This window comes from Salvelinus sp. IW2-2015, linkage group LG9 (assembly GCF_002910315.2).
Source record: "Salvelinus sp. IW2-2015 linkage group LG9, ASM291031v2, whole genome shotgun sequence".
In the NCBI taxonomy this organism is placed as follows: Eukaryota; Metazoa; Chordata; class Actinopteri; order Salmoniformes; family Salmonidae; genus Salvelinus; species Salvelinus sp. IW2-2015.
The window spans coordinates 10,772,714-10,798,561 of record NC_036849.1 but is presented as its reverse complement, the minus strand read 5'-3'; the positions used below and the strand labels follow the sequence as shown (position 1 = coordinate 10,798,561).

The 25,848-nt window shown below is 43.8% G+C and overlaps 1 pseudogene; it reads right to left on the bottom strand.

The window, feature by feature from the left end:
- Positions 1-2,486: 2,486 nt before the first annotated feature.
- On the bottom strand, positions 2,487-25,465 carry LOC111968991 (nuclear exosome regulator NRDE2-like; annotated as a pseudogene).
- Between the last annotated feature and the right edge of the window lie 383 nt (positions 25,466-25,848).

Below are 25,848 nucleotides of genomic sequence, written 5' to 3'. Positions count from 1 at the left end.
GGACAATACATTAAGAGTTCAGATTAATGCAGCGATTTGCTGTATCAGACTATACCTCAATGACTTCAAACTGGAATCTCCTCTCCAGCAGAGCTTTCCTTTGTACCACCACCTGACAATAGTGATGGACAAAGAGAGAGAGAAGTTGTGATGTGAGGATGGCAGTGGTATTGTACAATTAGTTTTGCTCTTACTCACAGACACAGAAACACCAATGATAATGGCCAGAGCAATGATGAGGATGAGGGCAGCAAAGCCTGGATTGATGGTCATCATGTCCATGTGTGGGTGGTCATAGTGAAAGAATAGGACCTTGACGGAGTCCCTCGCCACCTCTAGTCTCCGGCCGTCCACCTCAAACCCAAACTTGTTGCTTTTCAACTAGACGGGATGGCAAAACAGTTACATTCCACTGCATAGTTAAAGCAAAATATTAGCACCAGGCATGCCAGATTGAATAGACCTTTATACAAAAAATGATTATTTCTTAAAATATGGAGCCCCCATCGACTGTTAGAGATATTCAATGACTTTACAAGCAAACAGCCTTTTTGAAAGGTCTGAAAGCAGATACAGCTCTTACAAAATGTCTCACATCTCTCTCAATGTAGTAGGCCACAGTTGCTATGTCCACTGGCTCTTTGTCTGTCCTGTTGTCAGTCAGGCGGATGGACACTACTTGGTATAGTTCCCGCACCTGAGGTGGCCGACCGGCACAAATAACACATTCATAAAGACAGAGCTCACTCACAATCTCAAACGATAATCTGTGAGGAAACATGCCTGTTTACTCACAGTTATGTCTAAGATCTGTGTTTTATCCAGCGTATATTCCCTGTCCAGCTTTAATACCAACTGCCTGAAACAACAATGGTGCCGTGACAACATAACTTTTCAATAATTTTTTTTTTAAATAAAAACTGCATATCAATGGGTTACTACAGAGGAAGGACACAAACCTTCGTATCTCATCGATGGTTTTTGCAACAGGTGTGAACGCCACTTTAAATGTGAATTGAATATCAATTACACTACAAATGAAAGAGAGAACATAGTTATTGATCACCTATCATGTATTTTAGAAACAATATATAATACATATTAATGATAAAATATATAGTTTTCTTCATGATTTCACTCACTGGACTGTGACCAGCCTGTCACATTTGAGGGGGTCATGTGTCTTGTCAGAGACTGGGACTCCAGCCTTGTTAACACACCAGCATAGTTTGGTGTCCTCCTCCTCTCTGCACTGTTTAGGTCTGAACATACCAGCTCCATCACAGTTTGGATGGTACTTTGTCCCTAAACTCCCCTCAGTTAACATGGTTCCTGTCCTGTGCTTGCTCAACATCTCCAGGTGTATTAGACGACACTTGGGAGTCACTGATGAAGAGTGCAATAACATGAGATATTTCCAATTTCATATATCATTACAAACTTACTCAGATATCAGATAGACATAGCCTACAGAGTAATGTGTGTGGATTTATATAAAGGAAGCAATTGAACCACTTAATTTATGTCCAAGCCTAAATGTCTAAAATCATACTGATATACAAGGCAAATCCCACTGCAGATAAGAGATGTAAGCCACAGAAGATGGTCTTACACTGGGTGCAGTTGACAGTGATGTTGTCATAGCCTCGGAACACAGGTTCACAGGTGCCACAGCGGTTGACATGGCAGGTGACATACTGGTTGTGATGACATACAGCTTCTCCACACACTGTGTCAACTTCACAGTCTTCCCGGACAGGAAATGCATCATCATTACATTCTTTATCTGTGATCAGAATAAAGAACATCATGAATGGAAGTTATTTTCAAATATAGAAAAGGTAAAAGTTCTGTTGATCTGATTTCTGGAAAAAACGTAAATACAGCTATGAGAAAGCTATGAAGACTACATGATATCCATGTTACCATATATTTCACTAATGAAATTCTACATCACCATAGCACAGCCTGAGTAGTTGGTATCAAGTAGAAATGTAGCATATAGTTAGTAGCATGTAAAGGCAGAGGCCAATCCAGTAAACTCACAGAAGCACATTATAATAGGTTAAAGGTCATCTGAAGTGTCAGACTCACCTGAGACAGCCAGTGGATGCTCTACTACTCTGAAGGATAAGCAGTAATGAGACTATATAAAGCTTCTCTACCCTCATGTCTGTGTTTCCTCTCTCCTTCCCTCCTGACTCTAAAGTGTACACTCCGGTGTGCGCCGTTCCACACCATTAAGCTGTGATGCCGTTATCCCGCAGGAAATGCACACAAGCATCCCTCAGGATTCACAATGTGTGAAAGGCTTAGAGCTTATTTTTAAATAAAGGTTGGCAGACCAGTGTTGGGAAACAAAACATTCATTTTAAATTATCGGAGTAATCTATTTTTTTATCATTTTAAACTCAAGTCCTTGACATAAAAATAGATATTAAATCCATCAAAATATGGACATTTTTGAATTAACACATAATACAGTATATGTGTAAAATCATTTATTCACTGTTTGAAAAGTAAAATGCTATTTTTTCTGAGGACACTGTTCTATTGGTCAGTGCACGACGTCTGAGTGTCTGTCCACAGTAGTGTCTGAGGAAGCCAGGGCCCTGTTGCACTGTGGGAAGAGTTTGAGCCTCAGTCCTCCAGCAGTATGTCCACCTCCTCCACGGGAACTCTGTCTGAGCTCCTGCTGTCATCAGGTCCAGGAACTCCTGCACGTGCTCAGGAAAGAGCTGCACCGTGTCCATGTATAAACCCTGTGGATAGACACACACAAACACACACGTCAGAAACAGGTTCATATATTCTGACTAGAACACACCAAAGAGCTACTAATTATCACTGTTTCATCATTTCATCTGTCACTGTGCTCACCTTGGCCCATCCTAGAGAGCCCTCTTCCCTTCTCCACTTTCCCTTCTGACACCTATAGTACACAACAAAACACCAGACGTCAGCTTCAGCCATACTTCCAATGCTCCTTCATCATTCGGCTATTGGAACAAACAGAGGTTCTGATAACTGGATAATGATTTAGGGGTATGTTTTAAAGAGGTGTCTTACCAGGAAATTCATGTACATCCTCCACAGCAACGGACCGTGGGACCCCGTGCTCTGTTGCTATGGCGTTCTCAAACAGTGAGCGAATACGGTTGCTTAGGCCGTTCTCTGGAAGGGTGGATAAGGTGTCGCCATAGCAACCAGACCTGCCAAGAAAGCAATAACAACTCGCGAAAAAACATCCAGTTAGCTAACCAAATGAACTTCAATCTAAATGTGAGCTACTGCAGACTAGTACTATCTATTTGTGTGTGTGTGTTCTGTTATCAACATTATTTGATTAAATTGATACTGATTAAAGTCTTCCATCCTCAGTGTTCCCACGTCTGTAGAGTCCACCAGCTGCTTCCTCTGCTGCTCTGCACTGATGGCGAACAGGCGCGGCACGACACTGGCACTAGCCTTGGCCACGCTGTGGAATAAGCGGCGTGCCCTGCCGCCGCTGTGGTAGCGGTTCTCCATCTGCACATAGAGCTGCCACAGGGGGGCACTCGAGGCAGAGCAGGCTAGCGCCGAGGTCAGCGCCAGTCTGAGATGGCTGACTGGCTACACGCTGGTGCTGCTGTGGTAGCACAGCAGTGCCGCCTGCTGGACAGCCAGGGCCTCACACTCTGAGGCAGCAGAGCTCTGTGTCTGTGTGTCGCTCGCTGCTAGCTGACCCCTGGGCTGACATACTGGGATGTTGCTCCAGCCTCTCCCTGGCCAGGCTGACATCTGCAGCATCAGGTAATGGAACAGGGCATAATACCCCACTAGCCCTTTGACCTGCCCGGCAGGGAGCTCACCACCGCCTGCTCATATGCCTTCCTGGGCTTCAGAACGGCCACTGGAGCCACCTGTCCAGTGAAGGGGGCATACGAACTACCCTCTGCTAACTTGGTGAGGATATAGACTGCTGGTGAAGACACGGCAGTAGTGGTATTTGGTATTTTATTAGGATCCCCATTAGCTGTTGCAAAAGCAGCAGCTACTCTTCCTGGGGTCCACACGAAACATGAAACATAATACAGAATGACATAATACAGAACATCAACAGACAAGAACAGCTCAAGGACAGAACTACATAAAGGCACACATAGCTTACATATCAATGCATACAGACCAACTATCTAGGTCAAATAGGGGAGAGGAGTTGTGCTGTGAGGTGTTGCTTTATTTGTTTTTAGAAACCAGGTTTGCTGTTTCTTTGAGCAATATGAGATGGAAGGAAGTTCCATGCATCAAGGGCTCTATATAATAGTGTACGCTTTCTTGAACTTGTTCTGGATTTGGGGACTGTGAAAACACCCCTGGTGGCATGTCTGGTGGGATAAGTGTGTGTGTCAGAGCTGTGTGTAACTTGACTATGCAAACAATTTGGGATTTTCAACAGATTAATGTGATGCAGTCAGTCTCTCCTCAACTCTTAGCCAAGAGAGACTGGCATGCATAGTATTTATATCAGCCCTCTGATTACAATTAAGAGCAAAACGTGGTGCTTTGTTCTGGGCCAGCTGCAGCTTAACTAGGTCTTTCCTTGCAGCACTGGACAACACGACTGGACAATACTCAAGATTAGACAACACTAGAGCCTACTTAACCTAGTGACAGTCTTCCCTGCCACTGCTCCGCCCGTACCCCCTCACCAGGCCTCCTTCACCTCCAGCCCCCCTGCCACGCCCAGACCCGTGTCGAACACCTTGTGGGCCTCGTCCAGATTCCCTAGCAGCCACTCCAGGTGGGCGAACTCCCTCCACAGGCTCAGCCAGCGCTTGGCCAGGCGCTTGCTCCTCTTCCCCTGGGCTTTCACACGCTTCTTGTTTCTTCCAGGCACGTACCTCAGCACCTTCATGTTACATATAGTGCGAAGGAGAAGGGACACAGAGAGACATGAGCATTAGTGGGAGAATCTCAGTGGAGAATGAGAGGGGGAAGGACACATGGTTCGGCATTAAAAAGGACTGAAGACATGTACATTTACAATTACTTTTAATTCCTTCACGATTAGAAAAAGCCTTTCAAACCAAAGGAGCTGCCCTTGGCTGAGCATATGCTTGCCTGACTCTAAAGCTTGTAGCTAGGGTAACCTGGTGTTACCTTGAGCTTCTCATTCTGGATCCAGTGCAGTGAGAAGACGGCTCTCTCCTGAGCAGAGAACAGAAACTCCTCCCCCTGCTTACACAGCCACGCCCCCCTCCAGGTGCCCTGCATCGAAGTCATGTGACATCCTGTTTCCATTGATCATCCTTCTACAACTTGATTGGAGTCCACCTGTGGTAAATTAAATTTATTGGACATGATTTGGAAAGGCACACACCTGTCTATATAAAGTCCCACAGTTGACAGAGCAAAATCCAAGCCATGAGGTCGAAGAAAAACATTTCACAGCATTGAAGGTCCCCAAGAACACAGTGGCCTGCATCATTCTTAAATGAAAGACGTTTGAAACCACCAAGACTCTTCCTAGAGCTGGCCTCCCGGTCAAACTGAGCAATCGGGAGAGAAGGGCCTTGGTCAGGGAGGTAATCAAGAACCAAATGGTCACTCTGACAGAGCTCCAGAGTTCCTCTGTGGAGATGGCAGAACGTTCCAGAAGGACAACCATCTCAGCAGCACTCCACCAATCAGGCCTTTATGGTAGAGTGGCCAGACGGAAGCCACTCCTCAGTAAAAGGCACATGACAGCCTGCTTGGAGTTTGCCAAGAGGCACCTAAAGGACTCTCAGACCATGACAAACAAGATTCTCTGGTCTGATGAAACCAAGATTAAACTCTTTGGCCTGAATGCCAAGCGTCACGTCTGGAGGAAACCTGGCACCATCGCTACGGTGAAGCATGGTGGTGGCAGCATCATGCTGTGGGGATGTATTTCAGCGGCAGGGACTGGGAGACTAGTCAAGATCGAGGGAAAGATGAACGGAGAAAAGTACAGAGATCCTTGATTAAAACCTGCTCAGGACTTCAGACGGGGGTTGAAGGTTCACCTTCCAACAGGACAACGACCCTAAGCACACAGCCAAGACAACACAGTAGTGGCTTCTGGTCTCTGAATGTCCGAGCCAGAGCCCGGACTTGAACCCGATCCCCATCCCCATCCAACCTGACAGAGCTTGAGAGGATCTGCAGAAAAGAATGGGAGGAACTCCCCAAATCGAGGATGTAATTGCTGCCAAAGGTGCTTCAACAAAGTAGCGAGTAAAGGGTCTGAATACTTATGTAAATATGATATTTCAGTTGTATTTATTTTTATACATTTCTAAAAACCTGTTTTTGCTTTGTCATTATGGGGTATTGTGTGTAGATTAATGAGGGGAAAAAACAATTTAATACATTTTAGAATAAGGCTGTAACGTAACAAAATGTGGAAAAAGTCAAGGGGTCTGAATACTTTCCGAATGCACTGTAAATAGCAACGCTAGGACCCATTCTTAATGGTAGATATATCCCAGGTTTGGCACCACTATCACCAGTGATTACAGCCAATACCTGTCAGTCCGGGTCCTCACAGTCCTCCACAAATTGGCCTTTGGTTTTGTCTGCCCTCCAAGGCAGCCAATAGATGGCCTTATTTGACGTCGCCACGTCCAACCAGATCCTCCACTTGGGCCAGGTCTTATCCTTCACCTCTGATTCCTCCTGATCTTTATCATCTTCATCATCTGTCACACAGAGGTTCTAAAGGTTAAAGGGATACCATTTGTATGTCTCTGTGTCCAGTATTAAGGAAGTTAGAAGTTGTTTTGTGAGCCAAGGCTAACTAGCATTAGCAGATACCCATAGACTTCCAGGCATTGTGCTAACGCTAGTTAGCAGATGCACTAAGGCTAGTTAGCAACTTCCTTCAAATCCCATGCAGACATAAAAATGGTATCCACGAGTTCATCCGACTCTGGGGAAGTTGATAAAGGGCCTCATTGCCAAAATCCTAATGTATTCCTTTAACATTACAACACTACGACTTATATCGCCAAAATGTCCTTATACAATGATGTTACTAGTGCAATTAGTGATACAACACAGGAAGGTTAAAGGGACACTTGTGGATACCATTTGTATGCCTCTGTGTCCAATATGAAGGAAGTTAGAAGTCGTTTTGTGAGCCGACTTCATGTAACGTGTTACCACAGGTTTTAGTATAGGCTAGCTATAATGTGACTGACCTTGTTCACTGGGTTGGAGCCAGCCTCCACTCTCCTGCTGCATCATCTAGGCTCTCCACACCTTGACCCCCCTCTCCCCGACACAGGGCTCCCCACTGTCCCAGAAGGGCTCAAAGAACTCCACCTAGGGGACCACAAAGGGCAAAGGTCAATGGTATGGTTTAATGCAATACAAAAAATATATTTATATCAATCAATTCATAAATAACACAGTAATTAACACTAAGCACAATCACAGAGTGGGTGGAGGAGTGGGAATGTCGGTTATTTCAACAATGTAATAATTTCATGGGTTGAGGGCAGTTGTCTCTGTCTGCGCTGAGGTCAGCAGTTCTCCTGACAGGAAGAACATTAGGCTGCACTACAGGATAGCCTGCAGGACAGTAACAGGACCATGGCAGGACAGCATGTGTCTCTCTGCCATCAACATAATGCTGCCAGTGCACGTCTCTGGCTGCCATCAACAGAGTGCTGCAGTGATTAGCAAACCAGACCCCCATGGAGAACAGCAGAAACTCATTAGTGTAGAATTTAAGGTGGTACTGTTTATACTGCTCTAATTTCTGGAGAAATTGCTCAGATCATTTTCTAATAATCAGATGATTACAGAGTAAAGCCACAGGGAGTCTCTCTCTTCCTCATTAAAGGGGAACTGCACCCGCTGATTTGGCATAGTTTTTTGGCTCGCTCCTCAAGAAATGCTGGCGGCCATGACAGAAGCCAAACGTGAGTTGATTTGGGGGTGTGGTTTGATGTGGGTGTTTCTTGGGTGTGTCCTTGCCACCACCAACAAAACCCAGAAGCTTGTCAGAACCTTGCCCACAGCTGTTCACCAGTCCCAACGTCAACAGTGAGGAGGCGACTCCGGGATGCTGGAATTCTAGGAAGAGTTGAAAAAAAAAAGGCAAATCTCAGACTGGCCAATAAAAAGAAAAGGTTAAGATGGGAAAAAGAACACAGACACTGGGCAGAGGAACTCTGCCTAGAAGGCCAGCATCCCGGAGTCGCCTCTTCACTATTGACGTTGAGACTGGTGTTTTGCGGGTACTATTTAATGAAGCTGCCAGTTGAGGACTTGTGAGGCGTCTGTTTCTCAAACTAGACACTCTAATGTACTTGTCCTCTTGCTCAGTTGTGCTGCGGGGGCGCTCCCACTCCTCTTTCTATTCTGGTTAGAGCCAGTTTGCGCTGTTCTGTAAGGGACTAGTACACAGCGTTGTACTCAACTAGTCTAAAGAAGCCAGTTTTATGTGCTTCTTCAGTCAGGACAACAGTTTTTAGCTGTGCTAACATAATTGCCAAAAGGTTTTCTAATGACAATTAGCCTTTTAAAATTATAAACTTGGATTAGCTAACACAATGTGCCATTGGACACAGAGTGATGTTGCTGATAATGCCTCTGACACCTATGTAGATTTCCTCTTTTTTTTTTATCTGCGTTTCCAGTACAATAGTCATTTACAAACATTAACAATGTCTACACTGTATTTCTGATCAATTTGATGTTATGTTAATGGACAAAAATGTGTTTTCTTTTCAAAACAAGGACATTTCTATGTGACCCCAAACTTTTGAACGTAGGTACAGTTAAGTTGGGTTTAACATCATTAGGTAGAGTCATTAAAAACTCGCTTTTCCACCACTCCACAAATTCTTGTGAACAAATTTTAGTTTTGGCAATCGGTTAGGACATCTACTTTGTGCATGACACAAAGTCATTTTTCCAACAATTGTTTTCAGACAGATATTTAACTTATAATTCACTGTATCACAATTCCAGTGGTCAGTTTACATACACTAAGTTGACTGTGCTTTAAACAGCTTGAAAATTCCAGAAAATTATGTCATGCTTAGAAGCTTCTGGTAGGCTAATTGACATCATTTGAGTCAATTGGAGGTGTTACCTGTGGATGTATTTCAAGGCCTACCTTCAAACTCAGTGCCTCTTTGCTTGACATCATGGAAAATCAAAAGAAATCAGCCATGACCTCAGAAAAACTATTGTAGACCTCCAACAGTCTGGTTCATCCTTGGAGCAATTTCCAAACATTCATCTGTACAAACAATAGTACGCAAGTATAAACACCATGGGACCACGCAGCCGTCATACCGCTCAGGAAGGAGATGCGTTCTGTTTCCTAGAGATAACGTACTTTGGTGCGAAAAGTGCAAATCAATCCCAGAACAACAGCAAAGGACCTTGTGAAGATGCTGGAGAAACAGGTACAAAATATCTATATCCACAGTAAAACGAGTCCTATATCGACATAACCTGAAAGCCGCTCAGCTGCTCCAAAACCGCCATAAAAGCCAGACTTCGGTTTGCAACTGCACATGGGACAAAATCTACTTTTTAGAGAATGTCCTCTCGTCTGATGAAACAAAAATAGAACTGTTTGACCATAATGACCATCTTTATGTTTGTAGGAAAAAGGGGAGGCTTGCAAGCCAAAGAACACCATCCCAACCGTGAAGCACGGGTGGCAGCATCATGTTGTGTTTGTGCTTTGCTGCAGGAGGGACTGGTGCACTTCACAAAATAGATGGCGTCATGAGTAGTGAAAATTATGTGGATATATTGAAGCAAAATCTCAAGACATCAGTCAGGAAGTTAAAGCTTGGTCGCAAATGGGTCTTCCAAATGGACAATGACCCCAAGCATACTTCAAAGTTGTGGCAAAATGGCTTAAGGACAACAAAGTTAAGGTATTGGAGTGGCCATCACAAAGCCCTGACCTCAATCCTATAGAAAATGTGTGGGCAGAACTGAAAAAGCGTGTGTGAGGAAGGAGGCCTACAAACCTGACTCAGTTACACCAGCTCTGTCAGGAGGAATAGGCCAAATTCACCCAACTTATTGTGGGAAGCTTGTGGAAGGCTACCCAAAACGTTTGACCCAAGTTAAACAATTTAAAGGCAATGCTACCAAATACTAATTGAGTGTATGTAAACTTCTGACCCACTGGAATGTGATGAAAGAAATAAAAGCTGAAATAAATCATTCTCTCTACTATTATTCTGACATTTCACATTCTTAAAATAAAGTGGTGATCCTAACTGACCTAAGACAGGGAGTTTTTACTAGGATTAAATGTCAGGAATTGTGAAAAACTGAGTTTAAATGTATATGGCTGAGGTGTATTTAAAATTCGAACTTCAACTGTATGTGTCAACAAATAATGTCAGTTTACATAAATTATGTTGTTACACAATTGGGTTTTCAAATGTATTAAAGTAATGAAGTGGGTTACCTTCTATATTTGTACAAATGATGAGCCTGTGAAAGCTTTTTCTGCTGACAGGTGAAGGTTGCTGGCCAGACACAGTGAGCAGAAGCTTAGCCCCCAGACACATCCTTCGGAGGATCGCAAGCAACATTGTTCATAATTCAGCACGTATAGTAGCTAAGTTATTAAACACTAATTCGTATTCCATGCTTGAATATCCCATGAATATGAAACCTCTCAAAATGTTTTCTATTGTACCTCTCTATTTGGCCAGCTAGTTGTCAGTATAAACTCACAGAGGAAAGGGAGACCTCTCTCTCTCCCAATACTTGATAAAGGTAATATTCCTTCTTCTACCTTTCCCTCAGCAGAAAGGGATTTGGATGAGAAAGCCAGGGCTCAGTTGGATAGGAATTAGAATGCACCACTGCTGGTAAAAAGCCTCTATTAAAAGCTGATCGTGCATTTTAAATGCCCCCTTAGCAAAGTTTCCATGTAGAGATTAAAGTAAAGTGACAAGGCCCAGACCATAGCCTGAAGGGCACTCTCTGGATGGGTCCCCAGCACTGCTTTAATGCCTGTGACGGAAAACACACAGCCCTAGTCTAAGGTAAACACATCCCACTGGTGCACTGGCTCTGGATAAACAGCCAATACGGTAACACAGACCCCCAATTCATCATGAGTCTATTCTGGGGCGAGCAACCAGCCGGATGCATGCGTGTTCTTTGCAGAGGTACATGGGGAATGACTGTGTGTGTGTCTACCTGTTGTCTGGCGGATAGGTCCTTGACAGTGTCTGGCTTGAAGAAGGTGAAGTCCAGCAGGCACTGGAACAGGCGCACAGCCTTTTCTGAGTGGCCTGCATGCCTGAGGAAATGACACTGCTGGAGGAAGATGGCTGCAGAGATAAAGACAGAGACAGAGAGAACATTCAATACCACATCATTAATCAGGCCATCTAATCTAGGCTTGGTTTTCTGTATTGTAATCGTTCCTCTGCCAAACTAACCCTGAATCAAATGTTAGATTATGGAGATGTTATTCTCAGATCGGCAGGTAAGAGTACACTTGAGCGGCTAGATGTTCTGTACCTTTCTGCCATTGCAAATCGGATGGCAGAATGGTACAGAACATCTAGCCGATCAAGTGCACCCTTACCTACCAATCTGAGAATGACGTCCTTATTGTACTCCTCTGTAAACTGGCCATCTCTTTATACTAGACGCATAATCCACTGGTTGATACTCATTTACAAAGCCCTCTTGGGCCTCACTCCCCCCTACCCGAGAGGGCTATTGCAACCATCCTCCTCTATATACAGTAACCGATCTGCCACATTCTGTTAAAAGTCCCCAAAGCAAACACATCCCTGGGTCGTTCCTCTTTTCAGTTCGCTGCAGATAGCGACTGGAACGATCTGCAAAAAAGGATAAAGCTGGAAAGTTTTGTCACCGTCTCAGCTTTCAAGGACTCAATGGTGGACATTCTCACTGACAGCTGTAGCTGTTATGCGAGCCAATAACCTATACTGTTGATTGTGGTGTCTGTTTTCTGTCTGTCCGCTTGCGCTGCCATTATTTGTTGGTGCGGTCTGTCTATTTGTCTGCTCAGTAGGGCTATGTTGCTTGTACTGTGGTGTGACAGTCTTTTTCCCTCGTGCTGTTGTCTGGCCTTAATGTTGTTTGTGCCATGTATATTTTTGTTGTCATAGGTCTCCCTTCATGTAGTGTGATGTCTCTTGTCGTGAAGTGCTGTTTACACTTTCTGTCTGCTGAGGCATCTGTGCTGTTGCCAAGTGTATTTCGTCTGTGTTGTCCGTCTTGTCTTACTTTTTTTGTATTCCCGCCCCCTGCCCCACAGGAGGCCTATTGACTCTTGCCGTGACACAAAGCACCCACTTCAATCCCACTTATTAGAACCAGCACAGGTCCGTTAGTTTAGTACGAGCTATTAAAGATGAATATATCCTCAGACTTTGAGTGAAGAAAAAACTGAGTAGGATGAGGGAAATAAAGTGAGAGATGGCAGGAAAAAAAGTTTGAAAAGTAATAACAGATAGCTAATCTTTCCTGGATGAAAAATTCAGTAGGCCAATTAAAGGTACACATCCCTGAGGTCACATGAAATGGCAGCTTCTCAAAAGCGGTCTTCATTATTCATTAAATCCTTATCAAGTTATAATTAATGCTGCCGTCTCCTGCAGATGTTCCCTACAAGTTGGGGTTTTCATTGCCCTGCCTTGTAGCCTGGTCCCAAATATGTTTGTACTGTCTTGCCCAACACCTATAATCATTGGCATGACAATGACCATAGGAGTTGGCAAGACAGCACAAACAGATCTGGTACCAGGCTACCTGCCGTCAGCATTTTCTAAAAGGAAACAAACAGTCAAAGATACTGACAGTCTCCCTCAGCGGAATGCAAGGAGCCCGGTGTAGATATATGACCAGCATTCTTATGTAAGCAGAGGCTATGGTCCAGTTTTAGCACATGCTGCTTATTCCATGCTTAGATCTCCCACACTGTTTGATCTGTCAACGGTGCAGCTGCAGAAACGCTCAAATATGTACTATCCAACCACAAGAGGGAGTCTGTGACCATCATATTATAACAAAGAGAATCACTCAAATAAAAGAGCTTTCTGTACCTATCAAGTCGAGTTGAGAATACCAAAGATTCTACAAGTGATTACGTACATGTGTTGAACCTGAAACAGCTAGCGTGTTTTCTGAGTTGCAGCAGGTGATCTATGAACCCAAATAGTTACAGTATGTTAAACAAAATTCCAGGTGATTTGAATAAGCGAGGCATCACTGGATAACATCAAATCTATATCATGTTATTCCACCCTTAGACAACCAGTCATTGTTGTAATAACAGTAAGCTGTGGTAGACAGACAAATTGTTCCAGGAGGCTAATGAATGCCGAGGACTGGCTTCTGTTTGTTTAAATCTTATTATTTAGACAGGGGGGAAAAAGGCTTGAATTGTGCCTGGAGTGCGTCCCATCCTTATCATTGTTCAACAGGCTAAAGCCCTGACAGGATAGTTCCAGGATCAGCCCAGTGGCAGCCCTACCCAGACTGACCGATGGCCAGCCAGTCTAACTAGATAATAGTTTCATTAGACAAATTGAGGGGCAGCTGCCAGAGGGCCAGGAGGCTAAGCCATCGCTGCAGTATTCATATCATGGATCAGCAGCATAGACACTGGATATCCATTATCCTCCCTCTTTCTGCCTCTCCCACTCCCTCTCTCGTCTCTCGTCTCTCCTTCTCCCTCCCTCCCTCCCTCCCTCCCTCTCCTTTCGGGTCCTTTTCTCCTGTCAGTGGTCAGAAACATGACACAGCACAAACCTGTTTAGGGGTCTTTTCAGGAAGGTGAAAGATGTTACAGAAAGTTGCAGATATAACTGTCATGTAGAAGGAATCATGTCAGTTCTATTTATGACATCTATCTGCACCATTCCACAACGTTCGCCTGCTGATGAGGCCCTGGTACTATGGCTCTGCTACACCCATAGACATCTGGCAATGACATCATGATAGACATAACCACAATAATGCTTTGTTATTTATTTTCTTACCTTTATTTAACTAGGCAAGTCAGTTAAGAACAAATTCTTATTTACAATCACGGCCTACACTGGCCAAACCCGGACAACGCATGGGCCAATTGTGCGCCGCCCTATGGGACTCCCAATCACGGCCGGTTGTGATACAGCCTGGATTCGAACCAGGGTGTCTGTAGTGACTCCTCAAGCACGGAGATGCAGTGCCTTAGACCGCTGACCCACTCGGGAGCCCAGCTAGCCAGCTATCACAAGTTAGTCTATCACGAGCGATTACAAGCTCCTCAAATCCATACCAAAGGCTTCTGAAAGGAGTTGAAAGATACATAAACACAAAACAACACAACACACACACACACACACACACACACACACACACACACACACACACACACACACACACACACACACACACACAGGTTATCTATTAGCTGACCCCAGTAGAAGAATGACATAGCTCTCAATCACTCCCTCCATGTCTAGACCATCGAAACCATCCCTACAACATGATATTAGACAACGGCACCTTTCTCTTCCACCAAAATTACGACTCATCAACTCTTCTCTTCCACTCTCACGGTAACAGTCCAAACATGCAGAATGAACCACAAACAGTTCAATACAGCACCAGCACATAACATACTGACGAGGAGAAACTTGAACCATAATTCTCGCTCTCTGTGTCAGCCCCTCTACAGGACGGCCCTGTGCGAACGAAGGATGAGAACAAAAAATCAGAACAGGCTTGAATGTACAGTATTATGTCCACAGAGCAGGCAGTGAGTGAGAAATGATGTTGCCACGAGCAGCAACGCAGACATTGAGATGAATAAGATGCAAGACTTCGCTCTCACACAGTATCTGTACGTGCACGGGTTCGCTACGCGCTGTTCACAGTGTGGTAGCTAGAGCACCAAAACAGCGGAGAAATTGAGCGTCACGCGTCAACGCTCTTAGTTGCTGCGGAAATTGCCCCACTATGCCGTTTACTTTCTGCATCGACGCCATATCGCTGAGTCTACCTTAAATAAGTTAGAAGTTATTCATGCTAAATTGAATTTAAAACATAATAATATGTAGTGCTCTGGATAAGAGCGTCTGCTAAATGACTTAAATGTAAATGTAAATGTAGTGTATATTGCATGTGGCTTGGACAATTACCCAGCATGTGTTCATCAGTGCCCGGCAGCGCCCGGTGAGACAATATGCTCCCGTCCTGCACTACCGCCAGCGTTCTCAGACACTTCCCGTACACCGTATTGACCTTTGACACATAGAAGGTGCTGAGTGGCTTTGCACAAACAGCAGGTACTTCCTCCACAGTGGGGGTGCGTTGTTGGGGTGCAGGAACACCAGTTTCTTCCACTCCTTCAACAGAGCAGCTGGCTCCCACAGCTCCCTGCACAGACGCAGTAGCTCCAGCTTCAGCTCCACACAGCTGGGGTTGCTGTCCACCGCTCGATCCAAAATGCATGGCCTCACTGACTTCACTGACCTCTTCTGGCGCTCTGTCTCGTTCTCAGAGAAGTCACCAAACACCCCGGGGGCACTCGCCACTTCGTCCTGTAATACAGATCGGGAAGTTATTATAATTTAAAAGTTATGATAGTAGCTAGTACATAATCATGTGTTTTTTTTTGTATCAAGACACATTTCCTGTCCTGGTGAAAAGGCCAGCAAAAACTCTTTTGAAATCCTAGTGAAATCTAATGTGATGTAATGACACTGATTGGTGTGGTGTGTAATTGTGGGGTTTTAACGTTGAATACTGTACCTGGAAGTGGACAAACTGCAGCCAGGTGTGTGTCTGTGGGAGTTTCCCTCAGCCTCCTGTTAAAGTCCTCCACCTGTTCAGCCAGCAGGGCGGCAGCATTGTCTCTGGGAGTAGAGGGTTGTTCCTCTGCCTTGCCCTGCCTTCCCCTGAAGCCACAGGGAGGTGGAGGAGTCATACACCCCCAGCGGGTTGACCCAGGGAGCCTGGCCTGGGGCAGAACCACCCCCCTCAGCCTCACCTTCCAAGGGGGCACAGGGAGGGGGCACAGGGGGCACAGGGGGCACAGGGATGAAGGGTAGGGTGGTAGTGACCTCTGGTGGTGATCTAGGCAGCGTGGATTTGACCTCAGCAGCTGGTGGACGGTGAGGGAGAAGTAGCGGTCAGGTCTCTGTCCCCTCTCTTCTTCTCTGGGCCGGACTCAGAACAGCTCACGGCCTGAGATCGCGGGTCCAAACCCAGAGAAGAACGGCCTTTCCTCTTGTACCTTGAAAGACATTATAATCATTACAGTAACATGTAGAATCCCTGTAAAGAAAACACAGTAGTGGAATGTCTTGAGAAATTGTTGTTTTGAGAGAGTTGTGAAAGGGGTGCAGCATCACCTGACCTCATCCAAAAGGTAAAACCAAAGTCCCCCCTACAGCAATACACCAAGCACCAGTCCAATCATTGACTATATTGATCACATTTCTCTTAGCTTGCTGTGAGTGAGTGAGTGAGTGAGTGAGTGAGTGAGTGAGTGAGTGAGTGAGTGAGTGAGTGAGTGAGTGAGTGAGTGAGTGAGTGAGTGAGTGTATTAACAGGTATTGATTGCAGGTCTCTAAAGATACAGATGCCACGTCGACAACACATTAAACCCGACATCAACTGGACATGTGCCAGGAGCTCTATTTGTTGCCTTTTAGCAGTTAGTAAAAAAAAGTGGACATCACATTTACATAAGTATTCAGACCCTTTACTCAGTACTTTGTTGAAGCACCTTTGGCAGCGATTACAGCCTCGAGTCTTCTTGGGTATGATGCTACAAGCTTGGCACACCTGTATTTGGGGAGTTTCTCACATTCTTCTCTGCAGATCCTCTCAAGCTCTGTCAGGTTGGATAGGGAGCATCGATGCACAGCTATTTTCACGTCTGTTCAGAAATGTTCGATAGGGTTCAAGTCCAGGCTCTGGCTGGGCCACTCAAGTTTTAATCAAGGATCTCTGTACTTTGCTCTGTTCATCTGTCCCTCAATCCTGACTAGTCTCCCAAGTTCTGCCGATGAAAAACATCCCCACACCATGATTCTGCCACCACCATGTTTCACCGCAGGGATGGTGCCAGGTTTCCTCCAGATGTGACGCTTGGCATTCAGGCCAAAGATTTCAATCTTGGTTTCATCAGACCAAAGAATCTTGTTTCTCACGATCTGAGAGTCCTTTAGGTGCCTTTTGGCAAACCAAGCGGGCTGTCATGTGCCTTTTACTGAGGAGTGGCTTCCGTCTGGCCACTCCACCATAAAGGCCTTATTGGTAGAGTGCTGCAGAGATAGTTGTCCTTCTGGAACGTTCTCCCAACACCACAGAGGAACTTTGGAGCTCTGTCAGAGTGACCATCGGGTTCTTGATCACCTTCCTGACCAGCTCTAGGAAGATTCTTGGTGGTTCCAAATGTTTTACATTTAAGAATGGAAGCCACCGTGTTCTTGGGGACCTTCAATGCTACATAAATGTTTTTGGTACCCTTCCCCAGATCTGTGCCTCGACACAATCCTGTCTTGGAGCTCTACAGACAATTCCTTCAACCTCATGGCTTGGTTTTTGCTCTGACATACACAGTCAACTGTGGGACCTTACATAGACAGGTGTGTGCCTTTCCAAATCATGTCCAATAAATTCAATTTACCACAGGTGGACTCCAATCAAGTTGTAGAAACATCTCAAGGATGATCAATGGAAACAGGATGCACCGGAGGTCAATTTCGAGTCTCATAGCAAAGGGGCTGAATACTTATGCAAATAAGGCATTTCAGTTTTTTATTTTTAATACATTTGTAACAATTTCTAAAAACCTTTTTTCGCTTTGTCATTATGCGGTATTGTGTGTAAAGTCGTGGCCAAAAGATTTGAGAATGACACAAATATTAATTTTCACAAAGTCTGCTGCCTCAGTGTCTTTAGATATTTTTGTCAGATGTTACTATGGTATAAAATACTGTATAATTACAAGGATTTCATAAGTGTCAAAGGCTTTTATTGACAATTATATGAAGTTGATGCAAAGAGTCAATATTTGCAGTGTTGACCCTTCTTTTTCAAGACCTCTGCAATCCGCCCTGGCATGCTGTCAATTAACTTCTGGGCCACATCCTAACTGATGGCAGCCAATTCTTTCATAATCAATGCTTGGAGTTTGTCAGAATTTGTGGGGTTTTGTTTGTCCACCGTACCAATAGATTTTAGATTCTTCAAAGTAACCACCCCTTGCCTTGATGACAGCTTTGCACACTCTTGACATTCTCTCAACCAGCTTCACCTGGAAGGCTTTTCCAACAGTCTTGGGGGTATCCACATATGCTGAGAACTTGTTGGCTGCTTTTCCTTCACTCTGTGGTCGAACTCATCCCAAACCATCTCAATTGGGTTGAGGTTGGGTGATTGTGGAGGTCAGATCATCTGATGCAGCACTCCGTCACTCTCCTTCTTGGTCAAATAGCCCTTACACAGCTTGGAGGTGTGTTGGGTCATTGTCCTGTTGAAAAACAAAATGATAGTCCTACTAAGCGCAAACCAGATGGGATGGCGTATCGTTGCAGAATGCTGTGGTAGCCATACTGGTTAAGTGTGCCTTCAATTCTAAATAAATCACAGACAGTGTCACCAGCAAAGCACCCCCACACCATCACACCTCCTCCTCCATGCTTCACGGTGGGAACCACACATGTGGAGATCATCCGTTCACCTACTCTGCGTCTCACAAAGACACAGCGGTTGGAACCAAAAATCTCTAATTTGGACTCATCAGACCAAAGGACAGATTTCCAGTGGTTTAATGTCTATTGCACGTGTTTCTTGCCCCAAGCTAGTCTCTTGTTCTTATTGGTGTCATTTAGTAGTGGTTTCTTTGCAGCAATTTGACCATGAAGGCCTGATTCCCACAGTCTCCTCTGAACAGTTGATGTTGAGATGTGTCTGTTGCTTGAACTCTGTGAAGCATTTCTTTGGGCTGCAATTTCTGAGGCTGGTAACTCTAATAAACTTGTCCTCTGCAGCAGAGGTAACTCTGGGTCTTCCTTTCCTGTGGCGGTCCTCATGAGAGCCAGCTTCATCATAGCGCTTGATGGTTTTTGCGACCGCACTTGAAGAAACTTTCAAAGTTCTTGAAATGTTCCGCGTTGACTGACCTTCATCTCTTAAAGTAATGTCGCTTCACTTTGCTTATTTGAGCTGTTCCTGACATAATATGGACTAGGTCTTTTACCAAATAGGGCTAACTTCTGTTTACCAACCCTACCTTGTCACAACACAACTGATTAGCTCAAACAAGGGCTGGGCGATATGGCCAAAATATCATATCATGGTATTTTTCACATTTCTGACAGTATGACGGTATTTGACTGTATTTTATGTTTTTGATTAATAAAAGTTCTAAATTTGCTTTATGAGTAGTGCGTGACCCTAGGGTGGCATCACATATATTCTCCATTCTGATTGTTTAATACTGTTCAATTGAACTTCAACCTAAAATAATTTCCTGCATTTCCATCTATTTCTGCATTTCCTGCACTCATTTGAGATCATTTCCACACTGCCACGATATGGGAAAAAATACTAGGCCTTATTTTTAACCAAATGTTGCAATTGCGATTTAGATCAAAACACTTGGGTGAACTTTTGGAATCATGGAAATAAAATGTTTATTATAATTCAATAGTTAGAATATAAATAATAGTGGGCACTTTGAATACAGTGTTGTTTAACATGACCACGAATGAAAATGCCACGGACAAGTTATTGTGACAGGATAGGAACCAAAGTGATTTTCAGTGTTTCCTCGGGGACCCTACAATCTTTGGCTACATTAAATCTTTATTCATATAGCCAACATATTCATGCTTCACCTATTCCTCTTTCATTTAGAACAGGAGTGGGGGCCGTCCGGCCTCTGGGCCGTATACGGCCTACGAGACCGTTTGATCAGGCCCCCGAGCCAATTCATAAATACATTTTTTTTTGTAAATAAAAAAAGGTCTAGAAGTTGTTTTTCCACAATTTTGTATGTCTTTTTTAAATCCTGCATCCCTGATTTAGAAGATACTCTTGCACAAACAACATGCTGATTTAAGCCTCCACCAGTACTGGTATCAGGCTGTATTGGCTAGCTACATTTGCTCTGACTCAGTACTTTATTAGCTAGCCAGCTAACTAATGATTAGCATTAGTGGCTAACACAATTTAGCTTAACTTGCTAAGAAAATACAAACTAGTTGTTTGCAGATGTAAGAAACAAACTAATATTGTAATTATAGAACGCTTGTGGATTTATATTAAGATGCAAAGTGAAAACAGCAACGAAAGTGTCTTGTGGTCAAGCAACAACAAATGCGCTCCTTGAGTGACAGGGGGTGGGACTAGATCTGTGTGGAAAGCGGCATGGAGAGAGAGAGAGAGAGAGAGAGAGAGGGATGACTCAAGTTCGCTGACCCTCAACACTGGGGCCCCACAAGGGTGTGTGCTCAGCCCTCTCCTGCACTCCCTGTTCACCCACGACTGTGTGGCCATGCACGCCTCCAACTCAATCATCAAGTTTGCAGACAACACAACAGTAGTGGGCTTGATCACCAACAACAACGAGACAGCCTACAGGGAGGAGGTGAGGGCACTCGGAGTGTGGTGTCAGGAAAACAACCTCTCACTCAACGTCAACAAAACAAAGGAGATGATCGTGGACTTCAGGAAACAGCAGAGGGAGCACCCCTCTATCCACATCGAAGGGACAGCAGTGGAAAAGGTGGAAAGTTTTAAGTTCCTGGGCGTACACATCACAGACAAACTGAAATGGTCCACCCACACAGACAACCTCAGGAGGCTAAAGAAATTTGGCTTGCCACCCAAACCCCTGACAAACTTTTACAGATGCACAATCGAGAGCATCCTGTCGGGCTGTATCACAGCCTGGTAAGGCAACTGCACCGCCCTCAACCGCAAGGCTCTCCAGAGGGTGGTGCGGTCTGCACAACGCATCACCGGGGGCAAACTACCTGCCATCCAGAACACCTACAACACCCGATGTCACAGGAAGGCCATAATGATCATTAAGGACAACAACCACCCGAGCCACTGCCTGTTCACACCGCTATCATCCAGAAGGCGAGGTCAGTACAGGTGCATCAAAGCTGGGACCGAGAGATTGAGAAACAGCTTCTATCTCAAGGCCATCAGACTGCTAAACAGCCATCACTAACTCAGAGAGGCTGCTGCCTACATTGAGACTCAATCACTGGACACTTAAAATGGATCATTGGTCACTTTAAACAATGCCACTCTAAATAATGCCACTTTAATAATGTCTACATATCTTACATTACTCATATCACATGTATATACTGTATTTTATACCATCTACTGCACCTTGCCTATGCCGAACGGCCATCGCTCATCCATATACTTATATATATTCTCATTCACCCCTTTAGATTTGTGTGTATTAGGTAGTTGTTGGGGAATTGTTAGATTACTTGTTAGATTTGTGTGTATTAGGTAGTTGTTGGGAATTGTTAGATTACTTGTTAGATATTACTGCACTGTTGGAACTAGAAGCACAAGCATTTCGCTACACTCGCATTAACATCTGCTAACCATGTGTATGTGACCAATAAAATTTGATTTGATGTAGCGGAGTAAACTATAAAAATGGACGTTACACACGGGGTATCACATTTAACAAACACAACATTCAAATTCCGTTATAGAAGGTAAAGTAAAAACCCAAACCGGTCCGTGCATAAATACCGGTATATAGTCAAATACGGTATACCGCCAAGCCCTGAGCTCAAAAGCATTAAGAAATTCCACAAATTAACTTTTAACCAGGCACACCTGTTAATTGAAATACATTCCAGGTGACTACCTCATGAAGCTGGTTGAGAGAATGCCAAGATTGTGCAAAGCTGTCATCAAGTCAAAGGGTGGCTACTTTGAAGAATCTTAAATATAAAATAGATTGATTTGTTTAACACTTTATTGGTTAGTACATGATTCCATATGTGTTATTTCATAGTTTTGATGTCTTCACTATTATTCTACAATGTAGAAAATAGTACAAATAAAGAAAAACCCTGGAATGAGTAGGTGTGTCCAAACTTTTGACTGGTACTGTATGTCAATGTGATATTTCTGTATTTAATTTTTCTAAAACATTTGCAAAAATAAAAACATGGGGTGTTGTGTGTAGTGTAGATGGTTCAGAAACAAATCTAGTTCATCTATTTTAATTAAATTCAGGGTGTAACAACAAAACATGGAATAAGTCAAGGGAATATTTTCTGAAGGCACTGTATATTTGTATTCTTCTTTCCACTCTGTCATTTAGGTCATTATTGTGGAGTCACTACAATGTTGTTGATCCATCCTCAGTTTTCTACTATCAAAGCCAATGAACTCTGTAGCTATTAAAATCTCCAATGGTCCCATGCTTAAAGATATATTCAATATCTGATTTGTTATTGTTACCCATCTACCAATCACTGCCCTTCTTTATGAGGCTTTATGAGGAAAAGCTCCCTGGTTTTTGCAGTTGAATTTGTGCTTGAAATTCAATACTTTACTGAGGTACCTTACAGATGTTGAATGTTTAGGGGACAGAAGAAGGGGCAGTCATTCAAAAATCATGTCAACCCCTATTATTTCACACAGAGTCCATATAACTTAAGTGATTTGTTAAGCCAAATTTTACTTCTGAACTAATTTAGGCTTGCCTAAACAGAAGGGGTGAATACTTATAATACAGTATGCAACAATTATATTTGAGTTAATACATTTGTATTAATTTGTAAAGATTTGTATAATTGTCTTTTCACTTTGACATTATGGAGTATTTTGTGTAGCTCAATGACAAGAAATTACAATTAAATCTATTATTTTAATCCCACTTTCTAACGCAACAAAATGGGAAAAAAGTTAAAGGGGGTGTAGACTTTCCATAGGCACTTTCTATATACCCCTCCACAAGCATACATCATATTATTAAACTCACTAGGGCATAGAGCTTATATCTAAGAAGCGCTCTGACAGGAAGGAAGGAATTTACAGCAGGTGAACGCTTGGATTTCCGCACCCTGACTGTGGGCTGCAGGCAGGCAGAGGGCTGAAGTAGTAAAACCGCCTGTGAGATATGGATTACTGCAGGACTGCAGACCCAAAACTCTCAGTGCAGCATTTATTATCCCCCCCCCTCCCCCCTCCCCGTGATGATGCGTACTGTAATGAAGGCTATGGCACCTGCAGCTGGAGCTGACTGACTCCCTCTCTGACTGACCTTGAGTTGGGAGCAGAACACGGCTGCTGGCCAACAGACACCCTTTTCACACTATTGTGCCAACCTGAACCGGACTGTGCTGGCTCAGATATTTTCTATGCCAGGCCAGTGCAGTATAGTTTAGCTTGGCTCAGCTCTGTTCAGCTCACTAGCATGGACAGGGTAAGAGTGGGCAGATGATGGCTGATGAGCGGCTACACAAGAGCTGATATGGCTGTAGTGGTGCAGAGATAAGGGGGGAGTGAAGGGGAGAGGCGGAGAGTGGAAGGTGGTGCAGTGGAAGGGAGGTTACCTACCTAGCGATGTCTTCTCTGTAGAGCAATTTGTACTCCTAGTTGGAGAGGTCTGCTCTTCTGTCCACGCAGAAGGGCCAATCGGTGGGGGTCTAGAGGTCATCCAGCCACACAAAAGACCCCTCCCGCTGACACTGCACCTCCTCACTATAGACATAAAGAACAACACCGTTAGGATCAATGCAGAGTATACACCTCTAAAGAAGGGTTGGGGGACATCTAGCAAGTTAGCGTTTTCATGATTGTATAAAAATACAATACAAATACAATAAGAGTAGAGTACAGAGCTCAAATATAATGGTGTACTTTAAGTCAGAGACATTGATAGTACAGCACAGATTAGTTGTAAAACATTGGTAGTACAGAACAGATCCAAAACATAATCCTAACATTATGCTAATTTAACTGTAGCTTCAAAGATGAGTTACACAAGTTTCCTGTTTAAAAGAGGCATATTGTTGATCCATCCTCAGTTTTCTGTGTGTGTGTGTCGTAGTTAGTTCAGAGTCTGTCAAGAAGAGCTCCTTCAACTGGCAGTCAGCCTAGACACCCAGAGTAGACCTCCTGTAACGCACTGAGCCACAGACACTGAATCTCACTCCTACCCAGCAACAACTAGTACAGTATTACCAGTCATGGGCAAGTATTTAAAAAGCATCCTAGGGTAGGAGTGCTGGTCTAGGAACAGTTCACCCCTTGTCCAACTCATCCTATATCAGCACTCCTACTCTGAGATGCTTTATACATTTGAGCCCAGTCCTGAAATCCCTACCAGAGCATGTAGACCTGAGTGACTGGGTCTCACTGGGAACAAAGGGAGTGAGGTCATACTAGTGAGGAGTGCTCTCAGCCTTTTTCAGGAGATCACTGGGGTAGATAGTATTTGAATATGCGCCACTGCTTGCTGTAGAAGGTTCTCCGCTCTTCTTCCTGTGCTTCTTCTTTTTATCTTATTGGATGGGACGTCATTCTTATCCTCCCTATCTGTTGTATGTTCAGAAATGTTAGGAGTAAACATTTAAGTACAAATACCACAAGCTATTGACTTTTGGGTGAAACTCTCAAAAACGGTCAATGCTCAGATCATATCATCACACAAATGAGATAATTTGAGGTCAATTGTGTAATAACAACAAGACTATGCAATAACATTCAAAGCCACTCGATAAAACCTCCAGTGCTTCTCAAAGAGGACAGAATGCCTTATCCTTTCTCCTGTACAATGGAGCATGAAATACTATTCTGTCACAGAGAAAGGGAAATAATTGAATAACGATTAAACAATTTTATGATAATAACACAACATATTGTTTCTGCTGGTTGTGTCGCATTGGCTTTCTCAGTGGCTCGCTGGTGGACAGAAAGAACATCGTCGGTGCAGAAACTTTGATTGCTCAGCCATTCTAGTTCCGAGGAGAGAGAGAGGAGGCATATCTAATCAATCGCATTTAGTTCTCGCACTGTGTCAATGGGTTTAGGGTTTTGCATTTTGGGGGGACGTTAGCTATGTTACGAGCAGACTGTGTTACCGATGGCAAAGACACTTAGCTAGCTATAGTAAAATTGTGGTGGGAGCTATTTAGCTAACAAACTAGAGAAACTATCAAGCTGACTCTGACAGCTCTTTTAATACGTTCTGTCAAAGGCAGAAACGTTGCACTTGCGTTTACTTTCACTAGATCTATCTTTCGAAGTCCCGGGCTGTCACAGAAAGAGGGCTGGCTGGTTCACACATCCACTAAACATAAATAAACATTTTTGGTAATACCTTTAGGTGCATTCTCAGGTTTTGTATTTGATAATCCTGCAAAAGATGGAAATAGAGCCATGTGTTGTTCTCCTCTGCATGTAAACAGTCGGATAAATATGACGTCATCTCGGAAGCGACTGTGGTTTGTTGGAGGGGTAGTAGCTATAATTTTAGGCTAAATCATGTTATCTTGAATGCACATTTTATGATTTAGTTTAGCCTATTCATCTTTGAGCATGAATCAATCAGTCACTTCCATAGACTGATTAAAGCGGGAATATTGTTGGGACTCATCGTTAATTCAATGGTTTGCCAGTCCATTGATTGTAAAATCAATCATAATTACTATTAAACAGTTTGTTTAGCCATAGTAAATCTTGATTTTTGTATCCAGTACTGGTCTAATTTACAAAATAGACTTGGAATCAGCACAAGCTTTCTAATATTGTAATTCTCTATTCCTTCATCGAAACCCGTCATTTAAAATCCCGCGACTACATGTTCCGTGT